Source organism: Antechinus flavipes, chromosome 2 (genome assembly GCF_016432865.1).
Source record: "Antechinus flavipes isolate AdamAnt ecotype Samford, QLD, Australia chromosome 2, AdamAnt_v2, whole genome shotgun sequence".
Classification (NCBI taxonomy): domain Eukaryota; kingdom Metazoa; phylum Chordata; class Mammalia; order Dasyuromorphia; family Dasyuridae; genus Antechinus; species Antechinus flavipes.
In genome coordinates this window covers 171,095,140-171,114,414 of record NC_067399.1, presented here as the reverse complement: position 1 = coordinate 171,114,414, position 19,275 = coordinate 171,095,140, and the positions used below count along the sequence as shown (strand labels likewise).

At 34.1% G+C, this 19,275-nt stretch overlaps 1 protein-coding gene across 5 annotated transcripts in view; it reads left to right on the top strand.

Annotated features, from left to right (window-relative positions):
* Positions 1-19,275, top strand: part of PLCB4 (phospholipase C beta 4) — a 477,498-nt gene that overhangs the window by 299,119 nt on the left and 159,104 nt on the right. The window lies entirely within an intron of this gene.

The following is a 19,275-nucleotide window of genomic DNA, read 5'->3' as shown; positions in this document are numbered from 1 at the left end:
ACACACATCCTTTCCCCCCTTCTTTAGAGGGATAATTATCACTAGCTTAGAACATAGTAGGAATAAAGTCAGAAATAGTGGAACATGACTATATTCCCTATTGCCTTTTCCTATTTGCAGAGTACACTCATCTACCTTACAGATGTTACTATCATTTTTACTTCGTACATTATCTAGCAAAATATAATATTTGAATAGAATATTCTAAAGCAAAGCTTCTTAAACTGTGGATTGTGACCCCAAATGGGGTCATGTCATTGAATGTGGGGGTCACATAAAATTTCTCAGGGGAAAAGGGATAATGAGTGGAAAAAAGTTTAAGAAGCCCTGTTCTAAAGAGGCTGGCTACTACTAGGGTTCATTACCACTCAAGGTAAGAGATTTGAGGTTGGAAATAGTCTTCAATTTCATCTAGTCCAATCCCCTTATTTAAGGTAATAAAACCAAAGCCAGAGAAATAAGGTCATTTTCTCAATGTCACACAGTTAGTGTCAAAACTAGGATCTAAACCTTGGTGATGAATTCAAATCTAGCAATTTTCTTTTTATAACGAGGAGGCTGGCCTCAACTCCATGATGAGGTGGCTATAACAGGAATTGCAATCATAGTAAAAATAAATTGGAGTTGCACACTTCAATCAATCAATATTCTGTGGGGATAATAATCCTTTACCTGCCAAGTTACAGAATTGTGAAAAAAGTATTTTAAAAACTTTAAAGAATAATATTAATGTGAGTTATTTTTTCTGATCTTATTAATAATTATAATCAACAATAATTTGCAAAGCATTTTACATGCTATCTCATTCATTCATCACTCTTAACCCTATAAAGTAAGAGCTATTGTTATTCACCTTTTTAGAAATGAGACAACTGAAGGTGAAAACAATTAAATGATTGATCCAGTATCACATAGCTAAATGTTTTCCTGACTTCTCAGCTCTTCCTCACTCCAATTATAGCCACTGTTTCACCTAACTGTCTGGGTTCTTATTTTTATTAGGATTATTGTCTGTAAAGCAAAAAGGCTGCTGGGTATTATGGTGGTTAGAGTTCTGGACCTGGGTCATGAAGGCTTGTGTTCAAAACTAGCCTCAGATATTTATAAGCTATATGCCCCCAGTCAAGACCCTGATATGACAAACCATCCAATATTTTTGCCAAGAAAAGCTCAAATAGGGTCATGAAGACTTGGATGTGACTGAAAAGCAACTGAATAACAAAATACATGTCATTTGGTCTGCTTTTTTTCCATCTATCATTGTATCTTCAGGGCTTAGCACAGAGCCTGGCACATAAGAAAATGCTTATTAATTGTTGATTGACTCAATTGGATATCTCTCCTAAGGAAAGGCTAAGAGAATGAGTAGGAAAGTTACAAGCATCAGTACTGACCTCAGGAATTTCTTCTGGTATCAGGGTATTTTATTTAGGACAGTTTAGCAGCCACAGCAACAATCTGGATATGTAATACAACAGACTTAGCCACAATACCATATGTATAGTAGTATAGTGAGTATAGTAGGGAATACACAGCAATTAATCAAACATTTATTAAGTCATTACCATGTGCCATGTACTGTGATAAGTGCTGAGGATAGAAAAAAGAGCCAAAAGACACAGCAATTGTCTCAAAAATCTATGGGGATCTAATTAATTACATGTTATTATTAATATATACAACAAGCTATCTATAGGATAAATAAATAATTTACAGAGGGAAAGCACTGGAATTAACAGGCACTGGAAAAGGCTTCCTATGGAAGATAGAGTTTTCGTTGGGACTTAATTGAAGCCATGGAGGTGGGTGATCTATATGAAAGAAAGAGAGCAATTCTAGCAAACAAGATAACCAAAGAAAATGTCCAGAGCCAAAAAATGGCATGTCTTATTCACAGAGCAGCCAGAAGGCCAGTGTCACTGGATACCTTGGGGAGTAAAATATAAGAAGACTAGAAAGATAGGGGAAGCTGTTAGAATATAAAGGGCTTTAAATACCAAACATACCCGACCCTCTTTTTTCCCAGTTTGAATTCTTCTTATCTAAGCTCCAACTCATGTTCTTTTCTACATAAAAGCTTCCTGATATATACTATTCTTCCAGTGCCCCAACTTTTAAACTTCTCTAGCATTTTGTATCTGTTATACACTTTTCTGTTTTATATGTTATATTTCTGTATATCATAGACTACTAAAAAGTCTTTAAATACCTTTAAAGCAAAGACCATGCCATTTATTTTTTTCCTTGTTAATTTTTAGATCCCTTTCAACAAAGTGTTTTACTTATAATAGCAGTTTAATAAATGTTTGTTGAATTGAACTGGGGACTAAATAGATGTAAGCGATAAAAGTGAGAGATGAATCTCACACGTTGCCAAGAATTTTTAGTTGTTTATATTATAAGCTTCTTTGGGAATGGTGTATTGTCTATCTCAAACTGTAAAGGCCTAACAAACAGAAACCCAGACTCAGCTATTAATCTTACTTAGTACTGTGCACATTGAGAAGAATATTTAATATTAGTCCAAAGAGTGATAGAGTAGCTAAGTGACACTTTGATGGAAGACTGAGTTCAAATCAGGCCTCAAATACTTACTAACTAGCTATGTGACCTAGAGCAAGTCAGTTAATCTCTGTTTGCCTCAATTTCCTTAACTGTTATATGGGGATATTAGTAGCAACTATCTCCCAGGGTAATTGTCAGGTGCTTTGTGAAATCCTTAGCACAATCCCTGGGTGCTGTATAAATGCTAGCTATGATGAAAAAGGTTATGAACCAATTTCTACATCTTTACTCCTTTGTTCCTCATGTCTTCTTATTTTTGACCATTCATTTCTTTTTATCCCTTTGAAACAAAATATATCTTATTCTTTTATTTCTCTGTTCTAATAGGTCCCCATAATTGTTCTTAGTTTAGTTTTGTTTTGTTTCATTTCTCTCTGAAAGTTTTCCTTTCGTCTCCCCCTTTCTCCCATTTTGTTAGCATTTCTTACTTTATTGATAGTAGTAGAAGAAAAACCCACCCTGGAGATTAGAAGTTTTTTACCCATGAAATCCTGGTCTCAGCCAGTCACATGGATAGCACTTACAATTCATTCTGTTTTGTGCGGGGAGAGGTGGATAGGGACAGATCTCTAGATCGGTGCATATAGTGAATGAAGAAACATGTAGTTAAAATCATGAGAATTTTGTAGACATAGATTGTATGGGAGCTGGGAGAAAAGAGAATTGAAAATGAAGAAAAATACATATGAAGTAAGTCAGAATGCCTTATTTTTCTCAAATAAAATTTTTGTAGATTGCTCAAGTCTCTTTTTGCTCCAAAATCTTGTGATTCATGGACAGCATTAATATAACTCTAGCACTCTCAGACAAAATACTCTCATACTAAATACTCTCCAAGTATTTTAGACTCAAATATATGAAAGAGACGATGTCATAGCATTCAGTCTTGTTCATTGCTGAGAATATGAGACTTTGGAAGGTGTGTAGTAGGGAAATGTCTCACTTCCCCAATTTTGAGTCAGATCCATATGCTAGGTAAACTAGGACACAATACAACGCATCCATTCATTTCTGCCAGCTTTCACAATCAGTGCTGAATATCACAGTTGTGCTAATCTATGCTGGTGGTTAAGATGACCAAAATTAGTAGAGAAATTACTGAATATTCTATTTTATGTAAATATTTATGCCTTTAAGTTAATAGTTGAAGATCCATTGGTTCAGTGCAAAATAAGAAAATAAGCTTTCAGGGAATAGAAATTTTAAATAATGTTATGACAAAATTTTGAAATCTTTGATTGACAGTGTTTTTTTTTTCTTTTGAGGAGTAGGGAAATGGAAAAACTGGAATAATGCAGTATAAATATAAATAAATTTCCTAGGCTACATGAAGGAGTGGATTTTTTCTCCAAAACTATAGAATTAAAAGCTGGATATAAATTAAGATTGAATCCTTTAGACACAGAAGAAGGAAGAGTGAAAATATTTTCAAGCTCTTTACTAATACTTCCCTCATAAAAGAGGAAATTGAAAGAAAAATGTGTTGGTTATACGATGACATTTCTTCAGCAAAGTAACATTCTGTTTGGAACCATGATGCCAATGTATCTTTTGCCTTCAGATTTCATCTTTTCCTATGACTTAGATCCGTGGCCCAAGTGAAAATTTCATTTTTCTTTGCTAAACTTCTGTTTTCCAAGCCCTTCATTCATCCCAATCCATTTTTGCTCTGCTTTACCCCAGACTCAATCCTCCTCTGTGCCTTTCGTCTCTAGTGTCCTCTGAATCCTGTTGTAATTCTAAATTCGTTCCTTCATTCCTCCATCCACAGGAACTTAGTTTTCTTTTAAAGTCATCATATCACTTAGCACCCTCTCTATATATACTACCTGTTTCAATACCCTCACTACTCTCTCTCTCTCCACAAATTCACACGACCATGAGGAAGAGTTAACTCATTTCTTCTTCACTGACACTAGCTTGGGCACTATCACCTCAACAACCTGTGCTTTGAAATTAATGATTAGTCCCAATATTCATTGTTAACATCTAGCAACCTCAAGAATTTATCATCCTGCTTCCCACCTACCTTATGAAACAATCAATTTCTGCTATCATCTTTGATTACTTTAGTATTCAAGCTGCATTCTTGCCATCCAGAATCTAGCCCCATCAGGTTCCATGACATCTATTGCCAGTTGCCCTCAGCCCATCTGCTCAGTTTTGATGATGGTCTCACCTGAAGGTAACATGGTGGAGAGACATCTAGATTTGGAATCAAAATATCTAAGTTTGAATACCAGTTCTCCTACATTTATTCATGACATCTCAATTTCCTAATCTATAAAATTAGAAAGTTGAACTAGATAATCTCAAAGATCCTTTACCAGCCAAAACTCCTCCAATCATAGAACTAAAATTTCCCCACCTATAAAAATCCCCAACTCAGGACTTTCCCTCTCCATTTACTCCATTTTCAGGTCCCCTCATTGTTTTACTCCTCCTAAAACTGCTCTTTGCCTTTATCACAGCTCTGTCTCTTCTTCCAATTCATCCCTTCTATTTGGATTTAATTTTTCCTCATGGCATTGTGACTAGTCATTTCAACAATGTCTTTTACCAGGCCTCATTTCCAAAATATATAGAGAATTGACTCTAATCTATAAGAAATCAAACCATTCTCCAATTGATAAATGGTCAAAGGATATGAACAGACAATTCTCAGACAAAGAAATTGAAACTATTTATAGACATATGAAAATATGCTCCAAATCATTATTAATCAGAGAAATGCAAATTAAGACAACTCTGAGATACCACTACACACCTGTCAGATTGGCTAGAATGACAGGGAAAGATAATGGGGAATGTTGGAGGAGATGTGGGAAAACAGGGACACTGATACATTGTTGGTGGAATTGTGAACACATCCAGCCATTCTGGAGAGCAATTTGGAACTATGCTCAAAAAGCTATCAAACTGTGCATACCCTTTGATCCAGCAGTGTTTCTACTGGGCTGAAGGGAAAGGGACCTGTATGTGCCAAAATGTTTGTGGCAGCCCTGTTTGTAGTGGCTAGAAGCTGGAAAATGAAAGGATGTCCATCAATTGGAGAATGGTTGAGTAAATTGTGGTATATGAATGTTATGGAATATTATTGTTCTGTAAGGAATGACCAGCAGGATGAATACAGAGAGGACTGGCGAGACTTACATGAACTGATACTGAGTGAAATGAGCAGAACCAGGAGATCATTATATACCTCAACAATGATACTGTTTGAGGATGTATTCTGATGGAAGTGGACCTCTTCGATAAAGAGAGCCTTAATTGATCAAAGATGAACAGAAGCAGCTACACCCAGAGAAAGAACACTGGGAAATGAATATAAACTGCTTGCATTTTTGTTTTTCTTCCCGGGTTATTTATACCTTCTGAATTCAATTCTCCCTGTGCAACAAGAAAACTGTTCGGTTCTGCACACATATATTGTATCTAGGATATACTGCAACCCATTCAAACATATAAAGGACTCTTGCCATCTGGGGGAAGGGGTGGAGGGAGGGAGGGGAAAAATCGGAACAGAAGTGAATGCAAGGGATAATGCTGTAAAAAATTACCCTGGCATGCATTCTATCAATAAAAAGTTATTTAAAAATTAAAAAAAAAAAAAAACAATGTCTTTTACCTGGATGTAGAATCATTTTACAGATGAGAAACTGAGGAAGACAGAGGTTGAGTGATGAGGTGTGTCAGTTGAGCTAGTAAGTCCCTGAAGCCAATTTAAACCCGAGTCTTCCTGATTGTAGCTGATTCTCTCATCACATATACCCTAGACTATGGCAATAACCCACTAATGGGCCAGCCTACCCCAAATTTCTTTCTCTCTCCAATTCATCCTTCTTACACCTGCCAAAATAATCTTCCCACTGTACAAATATGACAACATCATTCTTCCATTTAAAAACCTTTTGTGGCTTCCAATTGCACAGATGAGAAAAATCTAAAGATCATATCCTTAAAATTTAGATAGTCCACAAGTTGTATTTGATAGGTATCCTCAGTTTGTTACCAAGATGTATGTGTAGGATCACTCTTTTTCCCTTTGTATATTTCAAGCTGCTCCTTAATCCCATACTGGGCTAAAATTCTGCAGGCCATCCCCTATGACGAACATTCTTCTTTCCCTTTCCACAAAGTTTTACTGTGGTTCAGATGTCCCCTTTTGCAGGAATGCTTCCCTGGGCTTTCAGGTGAAAAAGATCTCTTTTACTTGAAATTTCTTATAGCAGTTATTTTTCAGCCACTGTGTTGGCCTTATCATATTCTCCTTATTTCATACCCATTAGTATAAAACGGTTTCCATTAAATTATTAACTCCTTGAAAGCAAAGAGTATGTTTTTCATTTTTGTATCACCAACTCTCTATGCATATTAAATACTTAATAATCCCTTGTTTATTTAAATTTTATGGAAAATTATTTAAATGAAATCATGATGTATTGACAAATAGAATGTCATTTTAAAAATATTTTGTTTAGCTAGTGATCACTATGAGAACATTTTAAGGGCATATTTTTAAATCCTATCATTCATAGATATCACATGAGATCAAGTGCTTTTACTTCATTTGGATCAGGGTTTCTTAATCTTGGGTCCATCAACTTGGATTGTTTTGTGGATCAATAGATAGAGGAATAGATTTTAATCACTATTTCACATAATTGCTTCCTTTTTTTGCTCCTGTGTTTTTTGTTTAAAAACATTCTGAAAAGGGGTCCATAAATCTTACTTATGGGTACATGACAAAAACAAGATTAAGAACACCCTTGTCAGACTATTATGATGATTTATCTAGAATATGATTATAATGATCCTATTTTCAACTACCTAATTATCAACAATAATGGGAATATGGGAAACACAGCCATTGTAGGCAGTGAAACTTAATCCAAAAACATTTACTTAATGTTTAACAATAAATAACTTAAGTGAATATTTTTATTATGTAGCTAGATGGCATACTAAAAAAAAGTAGATTTGAAGTTAGAAAGACCTGCATTTATATCATGCCTCAGATATTAGCTCTGTAATCCTGGGCAAGTTATTCTCTGAGCCTTAGTTTTCTCACCTGTAAAATGGAGATAATTAAAAAAAAACCAATCTCAATGAAAATAAGACATGAATTGCCTTAAACTTAAAATTTTTAAAGTGAAATATAAATGAAAATAATTATCATTAGCTATTATTTATTTTTATTCCCTATTTTGACTGGAGTTTCTAAGCAAATGACATACATCATTTGCTTAGATATATATTTATAGATAGATAGATAGAGATAGGCTTATATATTCCATCCAGGGATAGCATAGCTGTTGTTCTTTTTTCCATTCTCCTGAAAGGAAGAAAGACATTTTCAACAAACAGCTTGACATATAATATGCAATAATATAAACTTCTGAGTATTAGATAGCCATGCTGAAGCATTCTACCATCCTTATTTCATATACACTAAACAACTGGTCTGGCTTCTTGTCTTTGGCTTCTTGCCAGAAATATTTAATTAAAGTTATTGGCTGACCCTTTGTAGAACTTCCTGCAGTAAATTATTTATGTATTCCAATAGAAGTGTCCTTGAGCACTAACAAAGGGTTTTGTTTTGTGTTCATTTCTCTGTCAAAGTTCAGGCCCAGTAATCTATGGCCCATGCTTTGTTCTGAGTTCTACCAATGTAAACAAGAATGTTCAAAATTCAGGTGCCTGCTTAGTTATGGCAAGACTCTAAAGAGCTTACTGCTATTATGTTTTGGATAAGAACCAGTCAAACAAGCTGTCAGTAGAGAATGTGAAAATAAAAAGATATTGTGCTAAGTAGTTTTGGGGGTAGAGCTCTCATTAAATGGATCTACCTCTAGTGCCTCCTGAGAAATTCCCTCATACCTCTAATAGCTAATACATGGCGTCCAAATCGGACTCATCCTCTCATTTGAAACTTATCATGAATTAAGCCTTCTTTTCTACCATTCTTCCCTGGCTCAAGTAATTTGGAATTCAACTACACAAATATCAACTCAACATTTCATACCCCTTAATTTCAAAGTAATTAACAAGATGTTCAATGGGCAAGAATGACTCTTTGATTAAGTTACATATTCAATTAATCAAAGACATAAAGTAGGTGTAAACAAGTCTAGCTTTATTTAATCAAAATTATTAAAGATTTAAACTAGGTATAGTTAAGTTCTTAATCAATTTATGAGGAAGTTTTAAACCATTGGATGAAATCAGATAAAAACACAAGGGAAATATTTTGTGACTAGTTGAAAGAACTGGGTAATTCACTGGGATTATATATTTTAGTGAAGACATTTGAACAGGAAAGAAGTCAAGCTTTAAGAACACCTTGAGGAGGTACTTAAGTACCAATAAATCTATTTTTCAATTATGTAGAGGGCTGTCACCTAAAAGAGAAACCAGACTTGTTGGACTTGGCTACAGAGGGCAGAAGTAGTTTGAAGAGGAGTGAATTTTCACTTATTGACTTTATTTCTCTTTGGACTAGACTTTATCATGCTCCTTCTAGATATCTTTCCTCTCTTCACCCCTTTTCAGCTTCCTTTTCTGTGTTATCTTCTCTCATTGTATTGGAAACTTCTTTTTTTGTTGTTGAGGCAATTAGGGTTAAGTGACTTGTCCAAGGTCACACAGCCAGGAAGTCTAAGTATCTGAGACCAGATTTGAACTCAGATTCTCCTAACTTCAGGGCTGGTGCTCTATCCACTGCGTCACCTAGCTGCCCCAGACTGGAAACTTCTTAAGTACAAGGGCTGTCTGGGTTTTTTTGTGTTTTTAGCTCTCACACTTAGTACAGTCCTTGTCATACAGCAGGAACTTAATAAATATTTATTGATTAAATGAGATGAAAAATTTGCTAGCAGAGCCAACTGAAAGTAGAATATTGCCTTGAAATATGCTAGGCTTTTCTCCATTGGAAATCATCTTGCAAAAGTAGGCAAATATTCCTGGGGCACATTGTAGATAGAATTTTTCTTCTGTTACATGTTGGACCAAATTGCCCAAGAGCTTCCTTTGCACTCTGGTCTTCTGTGGATCCTGTGGATGCTAATTTCCCATACTAATGCAGAAAAGAGGAAAATCTATCAATACATCAACTTTGCCTCTTATCTCCTTAAAATGTAAATATCTTGAGAGGCTTTTGATTCACTTGAACAATACTGAGGTCATTGTGGGCTAAAGCTAATTGGGATATTTTTAACAAGGATTCTTTTATTATTTGTCTAGGTCTACAAATTTCTCAGTACTATATTTTTAAGAAATGTTTAAATAATCAGATAATGGTAGAGTAACACAACGATCCTTTGCTATCTACTTCCTGAAACATGACATCAGTTGATTAAAATCATGCATCATAATCAAATTCATTGCATAAATATTTATCAGACATCGATCATGCCCATTTTAAATAATTTCCCCATAAACTTTATTGACACTATATATTTTATGATCGTATTTTCTCAGTGGGTAGAGGCAGAGTCCAACTTCAGAGTCACAAAGATCTGTATTCAAATCCTGCTCTAACTCATTTAGGTTAGTTGTTGTTGTACTACCTTCATTCCTAAAAAGGATTATGATATCGGGAAGGGACGATGTGACTTGCAAGTGAATTAGGTTTAAATGAGCTAGAACTGGGCAGAGTGACCAGCCTCACTCTCTCCTTCATAACCATCTGAGTCCATTGGTAGGATATATATCAGGATAACCGAGAATGGTCCTGAGCCAAGTCATTTACTTTCAATGTTCCCAGGCAACCAGCTAAAACTATGAATTGCTGAATAGTTTTTAATCTGCACTTTAGGAAAATAAAATCTTGAAGCACTTCTCTCAATTTGACAAACAGCCTAAAACAGTTTATAATCTAGACACAAAGATAAAGTGTACTTTCCACTATTGCCATATTGCCATCAAAAAAAAAAAAAAGTTGTATTTCACTCTTATTAAAAACTAACTCTAGTCAATCTTTAAGAAATTGTAGACCTACCATAATGTCTTCCATGGCCATCCCAGCCTTCTTAAAGATTGAATTGAGTTAATTTTTAACAAGAGTGTAATACAACTTTTTTTTTTTTTTTTTTTGGTGACAATATGGCAATAGTGGAAAGTAAATGAGACTTTAAGATGAGAGAGATGGATTCAAATTCTGTCCTTTAGTCTTCCTAATTGTATGACTATGGACAAGAGATCTTAGTGATTTGAGGATAATGGTAACATGGCTTCATAGGATTGTAGTCAGGATCAAATTGTATATATGTGTATACATACTCTGTCTACATGTTTGAACATGTGCACATGGCACTACAAACACAAAGCATGTATGCATAGATGTGTTGTATATGTATGTATTATGTGTGTACATGCAAATACACATACATAGGTATGTGTGTATATGCATGTATGTAATACTATATGTGTTTTATAATATATAACTATATTCATCTGTGTATACACAATACATAGGATACATGTATGTAGTGCAGTAGTGTAGTGTGATACTTTGAAATTTTTAAGTATCATGTGAATGTTATCTATTATCATTACTAATTTTTTAATTCTGCTTTTAATTAAAATATCCACTCAATTTAAGGTTTTACATGCATTTTCCTTCACTTTGGAAATAGGATGTTTATGTGGTGTTCCCAAAAGACTATTACCTAAGAATTTAATTATTTAAAAACTTTTTAAATAAAAAGGTGATTTTAAAGCTAGTAAGAAGGCATTATATTGGAAGTGTGTATGAATCTCTTTTGCTTCTTATAAAGTCCTGTTTGTGTTATTTATTTCTCCATAGAAAACAACAACCAAAAAAAACTATGATTATTACCAAAAGAATCTGTTTATTTACTTCATATAGCAAAAATATCCCGAGCTCTTCAGATACTAATTCTTGTCTATTCTTTTCTCATTTTAATTTCTAAAACAGAAATGGTTTGCTTTTTAAATAAGGTGACTGCTTAGCTTATCTAAGTTTGTATCTGGTGATTGGCCACCCACTCCCTCTCTTAAAGACATGTTTTTCTGACCTTTCTTTCTGCCTGCCTAAATATACGACTGCTGAATATCTTGGAAGTCATTTCTTGGTGTTCTCTGGCAAGTGTCAGGGAGCCTCTTATAAGAGTCTTACAACATGAGTGCTCTCTTAGACTTGGAGGATGACTCAGTATGCCCATTAGAAATATTTGGTCATCTTGTTTCTCTGTCTCTTTGTCTCTGTCTTAGTTAGCTCGCTCTCTCTCTCTCTCTCTCTCTCTCTCTCTCTCTCTCTTTTTCTCTCTCTCTCTTTTTCACACACACACACACACACACACACACACAGACAGACCGGCTTTTTTTTTTTTTTATGAGAGAATCAAGTCAAAGTATCATTGAAACATACTTACAGGACTACAATGACTATTTCTGTTCTCATTAATTCCTGTGTGTTCTACCACCTTATTCCCAAACTTTCAGACCAAATGTTTTTTAATTCCGTCAAGATTGAAAGCAAGTCCCATCCACAAAGAACTCTGGGCAGATATTCAGAAACTTATTGGCAACACTGAAGAACAAACTTTAACATTCTCCCACAAAATAGAAGAATCAATAAGTATTCACCAATAGAAAATGTCCAACAGAGAAATGGCATCTTTTAGATCTATATTCTATAGTTCCCTCTCATCCCCTTTCCCTTACTGATCAAGTTGGAAACTGAGTAAAGTTAAGTTGCTAGAAGCATGAAAATTTTTCTGAGCATAACCATGTAGACCAAGTTTCAGGTTCATTAGAAAACTGGATACAAAAAAATAAGATTCTGCCTAGCTTTATGTTTTACTCTGATTACTTTAAAATAATTCTCATAAACTGTTCCAAGTAAGACCTCTTTTGAGGGTGTGAGGATAAAGAAGCTTTTATTTTTTTTCTGAAATAATAATAAATTAATCTGAGTTAGTTATTTTTAAATTTCATACTAAAGTTATGTTCTCTTACTGTTATATTCACCACTGAAATAAAAATTTCAGCTCCCATAATATGCAATTGGTGAAGAAAGAGATCCTATTATTTACATAGCTGAACTAATCTTTTTAAAATACATTGGGCTTTGAAACTTTGAAGAGTGACAACTTGATTGTACCCAGATCACAGTGATTTCAACTAGCATTCATTTTCTACTACTGTATGTAATTGATTTTAACCAACATTTATTTTCTACTACTGTATGTTGATGGTATTGTTCCAAACAGAAGGAAATAGTTGCTACTCTCAGGTAGTTTATATTATATGGCTGAGTTGTTTTTCAATCATGTTCAAATCTTTGTGACCCTATTTGGAGTTTTCATGGCAAAAATTCTAGAAGGATTTGCCATTCCCTTCTCCAGCTCATTGTACTGATGAGATAATGGAGGCAAACAGCTAACTGACTTACCCAGATTACACAGCTAGTAAGTACCTGAGGCCAGATTTGATTTCGGGAAAATGATACCTGACTTCAGGACCAGTTAGCTGCTTATGTTAAAAAAAAAAAAAAAAAAAAGCTACTGGCTAGATTTTCTCTCAGGCCTCTTACAGTTCAAAAATTGTATGTGGGATTAATAGTAACATTCTGTCTGATAGGTTTAAATTTGCAAGCCAACAGAAATTTAATTTTTTTTTCCTTCAGTACTACTCTTTCAATGTACAATAAGCTAATCTCGGTTAGAGAAAGGATTTCTTCCTTTTGTGTTACTTACTATGAGTACTAATTTGGACAAGTCATTTAATCTCTGTAGTTTTCAATTTTCTCTCTAAAAGGAGAGAATTAGGTTAGGCAGCCTCTTTAATCTCTTCCTGCTTTTGGTCTATGAAGCTTCTTACTACCAACAGGATCAAATGTAAAATTCTCAGTCTGGCATTCAAAGTCCTTGGTAATCTCCATGCCTCCCTCCCCCTTTCCAATCTTCTTATATTGTATATCTTCCTTCCCACCTTTTACATGAAGCCTTCCACAAAACCCTTTCTTTCTAGTGCTTTTATTAATTATTGTCCCATATAGAGTATAAATTATCCTATAGAGGACTTGATTGTAAAAAATTGTATTACACTGTAAGTTTTTTGAGGACGAGGAATATCTTTTGTCTATCTTTAGAAATTCAGAAAGACCTGAATTACAATTCAGCTTTGGACACTTACAGCCTATGTGAACCTGAACAAATCATTTAACCCCTGTTTTGCCTCAGTTTCCTCATCTGAAAAATGAGGGTAACATCCACAAATACCTCACAGGTTTGCTGTAAGGACCAATTGTAAAACACTTAGCCCAGGGAGTGGTACACAGTATTTGCCATACAAATGTTGGCTATCCCCAGTGCTTAGTACAGTGTCTGGCACATAATAGATGCTTAATCAAAGCTTTTTGTCTGACTGTGATTATAGAGCCTTTGCTTAGAGATTTCTCCTGAGAGGAGACCTGAGGCCATTCATTCTGCTCATACATAATTCTCATAAAATTTGATAAAATTTTCCTAGTATCAAACTTAAGACTGTTTCCTTGGAACTCCTATATTTATTGATTGTTTTTAGTTCTGCCCTTTGTGTCCAAATACAAAAGATTGAATCCATCTTTCATAGGAGAGCCCTTCAAATAATTGACAGCTATCATACCATTCCTCTCCCTGCCAATTTCAAAGTCTCCTTTTTTTCCAAGCAAAATGTCCCCAGTTCTTACAGCAAGTCACATGGCATAGAGTCAAGTCCCTTTATCATTCTAGTTGACTTACTTTGGATATCTTTGTCCTTATCAATGCCTTCTCTTGACTGTGAATTCCAGACTTGAAAATAATAAATGCTCTATAGTACTCCAGATGTGATCCCACCAGAGCAGAGTACATTGGGACTATCATTTATTACTACTATCATTGACTAGTATTAATGGACTGAGTTCACAATCATAATCCAAGTGTTTGTCAATGAATGTTAAAACTGCTTTAAGAGAACAGTTTAGAGATGGAATCACCTTCACATTGTACTTCAAAAGCTTGCTAATGCATATTACTGGAGCCAAGTAAAAAGAATGCAGCAAAAGATGATGTCCTTTTTATTATCCAATAACAAAGTAGAACTTATCAGTGTCTTCAGTAGTTTCAATAAAATCATAGAATATTTGGCCTTTAACATCTCACATTTAATTATCCAACTTAATTTAGAAATGTTCAGTTTGATCCATTTGATGATTAGAGAAGTTTTCTGAAATGTGGGAACAGAAGTTATTATGCCAGGAACCTATTCTGAAGGCCTTCAATTTAGGATTGTATTATGGCTACCAGAAGCACTGCATTTCATCATTATTGAAATAGATAAAAGTTTTAAAGTAATAAAATTATATAAAATAAATGAAATAAAACACATTTAAATACACCAGATATCATTTCCAAGTCACACAAAACTTAGTAGTCACTCACATATTGAGAGGTAGTATTTTGTTTTTATTTTATTTTTCTTCTCAAGGAAGGTGAACTTTCTTTTTTTTAGATAATTATAGGAAGAGTGTCTAAAGTAGTATCAATGGCTCTCATATGTAATCTGAGAAGTTAAATGTTAAACATGTACAATTCTTCTATACATATTTCCACAATTATCATGATGCACAAAAAAAATCAGATCAAAAAGGAAAAAAAAATGAGAAAGAAAACAAAAAAACAGGGAAAACAACAACAAAAAAGTGAAAATGTTGTGTTGTGATCCACACTCGAACACCATAATCATTTTTCTGGATGCAGATGGCTCTATTCATCACAGTCTAGGAATTGGCCTAAATCTCATCACAATTGAAAAAAGCCATATCCATTAGAATTTATCATTGCATAATTTTGTTGTTGCTGTGTTCAATGTTCTCTTGATTCTACACATTTCATTTAGCATAAAAGTTCATGTACGTCTCTCTAGAACTTTCTGAAATCATCCTGCTGTTCATTTCTTATAGAACAATAATGTTGCATAACATCCATATAACTTAGTTTATTTAGCCATTCTTCAATTGATGAGTTGGGCATCCACTCAGTTTTCAATTCCTTATCACTACAAAAAGGGCTGCTACAAGCATTTTTGCAAATTTGAGTTCTTTTCCCTATTTTATGATCTCTTTGGGAGATAAGCTCAGTAGAGACACTGCTGGATCAAAGGGTATGCACAGTTTGATAGTCTTTTGGGCATAGTCCCAGGTTGTTCTCCAAAATAGTTGGATCAGATCACAACTCCACCAAAAATGTATTAGTGTCCCAGTTTTCACAACATCCCCTCTAACATTTATCATTATTTTTTCTTGTCATTTTAGTCAATCTAAAAAGTATGTAGTAGTACCTCAACATTGTGTTAATTTGCATTTCTCTAATCAATAGTGATTAAAAACTTTTTTCATATGACTAGAAATGGTTTTAATTTCTTTACCTGAAAATTGTCTGTTCATATCTTTTGACCCCTTATCAGTTGGGGAATGAGTGGTATTCTTACAAATTTGAGTCAATTCTCTACATATTTTAGAAATGATAAAGGTTTGTGTGATGAATAGATAAATGATAAAAATTTATCAGAACTTTTGGTTGTAAATTTTTTTTTCAGTTTTCTACTTCCCTTCTAATCTTGTCTGCATTGGTTTTGTTTGTACAAAAACTTTTTAATTTAATAAAATCAAAATCTCTACAGATCTGAGAGGCAGACGATCCTTTGTTTTTCTAATGTACTTATAGTATCACTCTTTATGCCTAAATCATAAACTCATTTTGACGTTATCTATATATAGGATGTTAATTATTGGTCAATACCTAGTTTCTGCCATACTATTTTCCAATTTTCCCAGCAATTGTTGTCAAATAGTGAGTTCTTATCCCAGAAGCTGGGGTCTTTGGGTTTACCAAATATTAGATTACTGTAGTCATTAACTATTGTGTCTTGTGAACCTAACTTATTCTACTGATACACTACTCTATTTTTCAGCCAGTACCAAATGGTTTAATGACTGCTGCTTTATAATACAGTTTTAGATCTGGTACATAGGCTATCTTCATTTGCATTTCTTTTATTTATTCCCTTGAAATTCTTGACATTTTGTTCTTCCTGATGAACTTTATTATTATTTTTTCTAGCTCTGTAAAATAATTTCTTGGCAATTTGATTTGTATGGCACTGAATAAGTACATTAATTAGGTAAATTGTCATTTTTAATATATTACCTTGGCCTACACATAAGCACTTGATATTCTTCCAATTTTTAAAATCTGACTATTTTTGTGGAAAGTGTTTTGTTATTATGTTCATATAGTACCTGACTTTCTCTTGGCAGGTAGATCCCAAATATATTATATTATCTCCAATTATTTTAAAAAGAATTTCTATTTGTATCTCTTACTGATGAACTTTGTTGATAACATATAGAAATGCTGATGATTTATTTATGTGTATTTATTTTTTAACCTGCAACTTTGCTAAAGTTGTTAATTGTTTCTAGTACCTTTTTGTTGATTTTGATTCTCTAGGATTCTCTAAGTATGCAATCATATCATCTGTGAAGAGTGATATTTTGATTTCCTCATTAACTACTCTAATTTCTTTAATTTTTTTCTTCTCTTTTCTTCTCTAAAGCTAATATTTCTAATATAGTATTGAATAGTAATGGTGATAGTGGGCAACTTTGTTTCACCCCTGATCTTATTGGTAATGTTCTAGTTTATTCCTATTACATATGATGCTTGTTGATGGTTTTAAGTAATTGTTACTGATCATTTTAAGGAAAACTCCATTCATCTCTTTGCTCTCTAGTATTTTTAATCTTTAAAAAAAACAAAGTTTTTTCTTTCCTTTTTTACTTTTTTTATGCTTCTATTGAGTTTTTAATTTGAAAATGAAATTTTTGGTTCAGTTCTGGTCTTTTCATGAAAAATAAATTAAAATCCTCTATTTCATTGAATATCCATCTTTTCCCCTGAAAGTAATGTTTAGTTTTGCTATATAGTTGATTCTTGGCTGCAATCCAAGCTCCTTTGACTTCCTGAATATCGTGTTCCAGGCCTTTCAATCCTTTAAATGAGAGCTACTAGATCCTGAGTCATCCTAATTGTGGCTCCTTGACATTTGAATTGTTTCTTTCTGTTTGCTTGCAGTATTTTCTCCTTTATCTGATAATTCAGAAATTTTTCTATAATATTGGTTAGAGTTTTTATTTTGGCATCTCTTTCAGAAGGTTATCAGTGGATTCTTTCAATGAATATTTTATCCTCTGGTTCTAGGACATCAGGGTAATTTCCTTGATGATTACTTGAAAGATGTCATCTAGGATCTTTTTTTCATTATGGTTTTCAGGCAGTCTAAAAATTCTTAAATTGTCTCTCCTGGATCAGTTGTTTTTCCAATGAGGTATTTTACATTTTTTGACTGATTCTTGATCCTTGAATCATTCGCTTCCATTTGTTCAACTCTATTTTTTAGTGAATTGTTTTCTTCAGTTAAAATTTTTGCTTCCTTTTACATTTTGCCAATTGAAATTTTAAATGAGTTGTTTTGTTTATTTGATTTATTTTCATTTTACCATTTCTATTTTTAGAGAGTTGTTCTCTGTTTTCCTTTCACCAATTGTGGTGATCTTCTTCCCAAATGCAGCCAGGTGATAAAAGTTCGGATCTTTTATTATCTCCAATATAGCCCGGTTAGTTTAGAGGCCTATCTCTCTGCTTGGTTCCAAGAGCTCTTGCCGCTTTGTCCTTTGCTTCTGCCTCTGCTTTCTTCAGCCTCCAGAGCCAGCACCACTCTTCATGTCATTCCGGTGAAATCTCTCAAAGTGCTCTCTGTCTGCACCAGAGTGCTCCTCTCCAGTCCAGCTGAACTCTCTTCTGCGACCAGCCAGCCAAGTGGAAAATATATTCTCTCTTGCCTTGCCTCGGAGAGAGGGCTTCTGGCGTAATTCCACTGAAATCTCACCGAGAGCCTCTGTCTGTTTCTTTTATACAAGAGGGATGAATTGTGGGATACGAGAGAGAGGGATTATGGGTTTTCTCCCATAGTGCTCTCTGGCCCAAAGAAGTTTAAGGGAAGTGTGAATTCACAAAGGTACAAAGTTTACTTTGTGAAGCTGGCATACTTGTGAACTCCAATGAGTAAAGGTATAAACACAAGCATTGTACTAATTAGTTCTACTTAGTACCTTGTTTCAGGTTCTGCCCAAAACATCTTCTTGTAAGATTAGATCAACTCTAATTAGTTAGCAGTTTGTAAGGATTCCAACAACCAATCCTGTTTTTAAAAGAATTGTTTTCTTTTTCCATTTTACGAAATCTATTTTTAAGAACTAATTGATTTTCTTCAGACAATTTCTGTGTTTCCTTTTCCAAAGCTTTCATTTCCTTTCCCCATTTTTCTTTCAACTCTCTTTTGAGATACTTTTTGAATTCTTCCAAGAGAGTCTTCTGAGTTGGAGAAGAGCTTATATTACCCTTTGAGGCTTCATCTGGAGACATTTTATCTTTAGTGTCTTCAGAGTTTGAGGTCTGTGCTTCTGTCTCCATAAAACCTATCTATGGTCAGAGCTCATTTTGCTTTTTTGTTCATTTTTAAAGATTAAGGTCTTCCTGAGATGAATAGAGTGGCAAAGTCCTGCTTGTTGTGCTGGGGCTCACTATTTGCCTTCTACAGTTGTTTTGGAGGTCTTACAGCTATTCTGCTGATCCACTGGCTTCTGAACCAGGACAGAGTAAC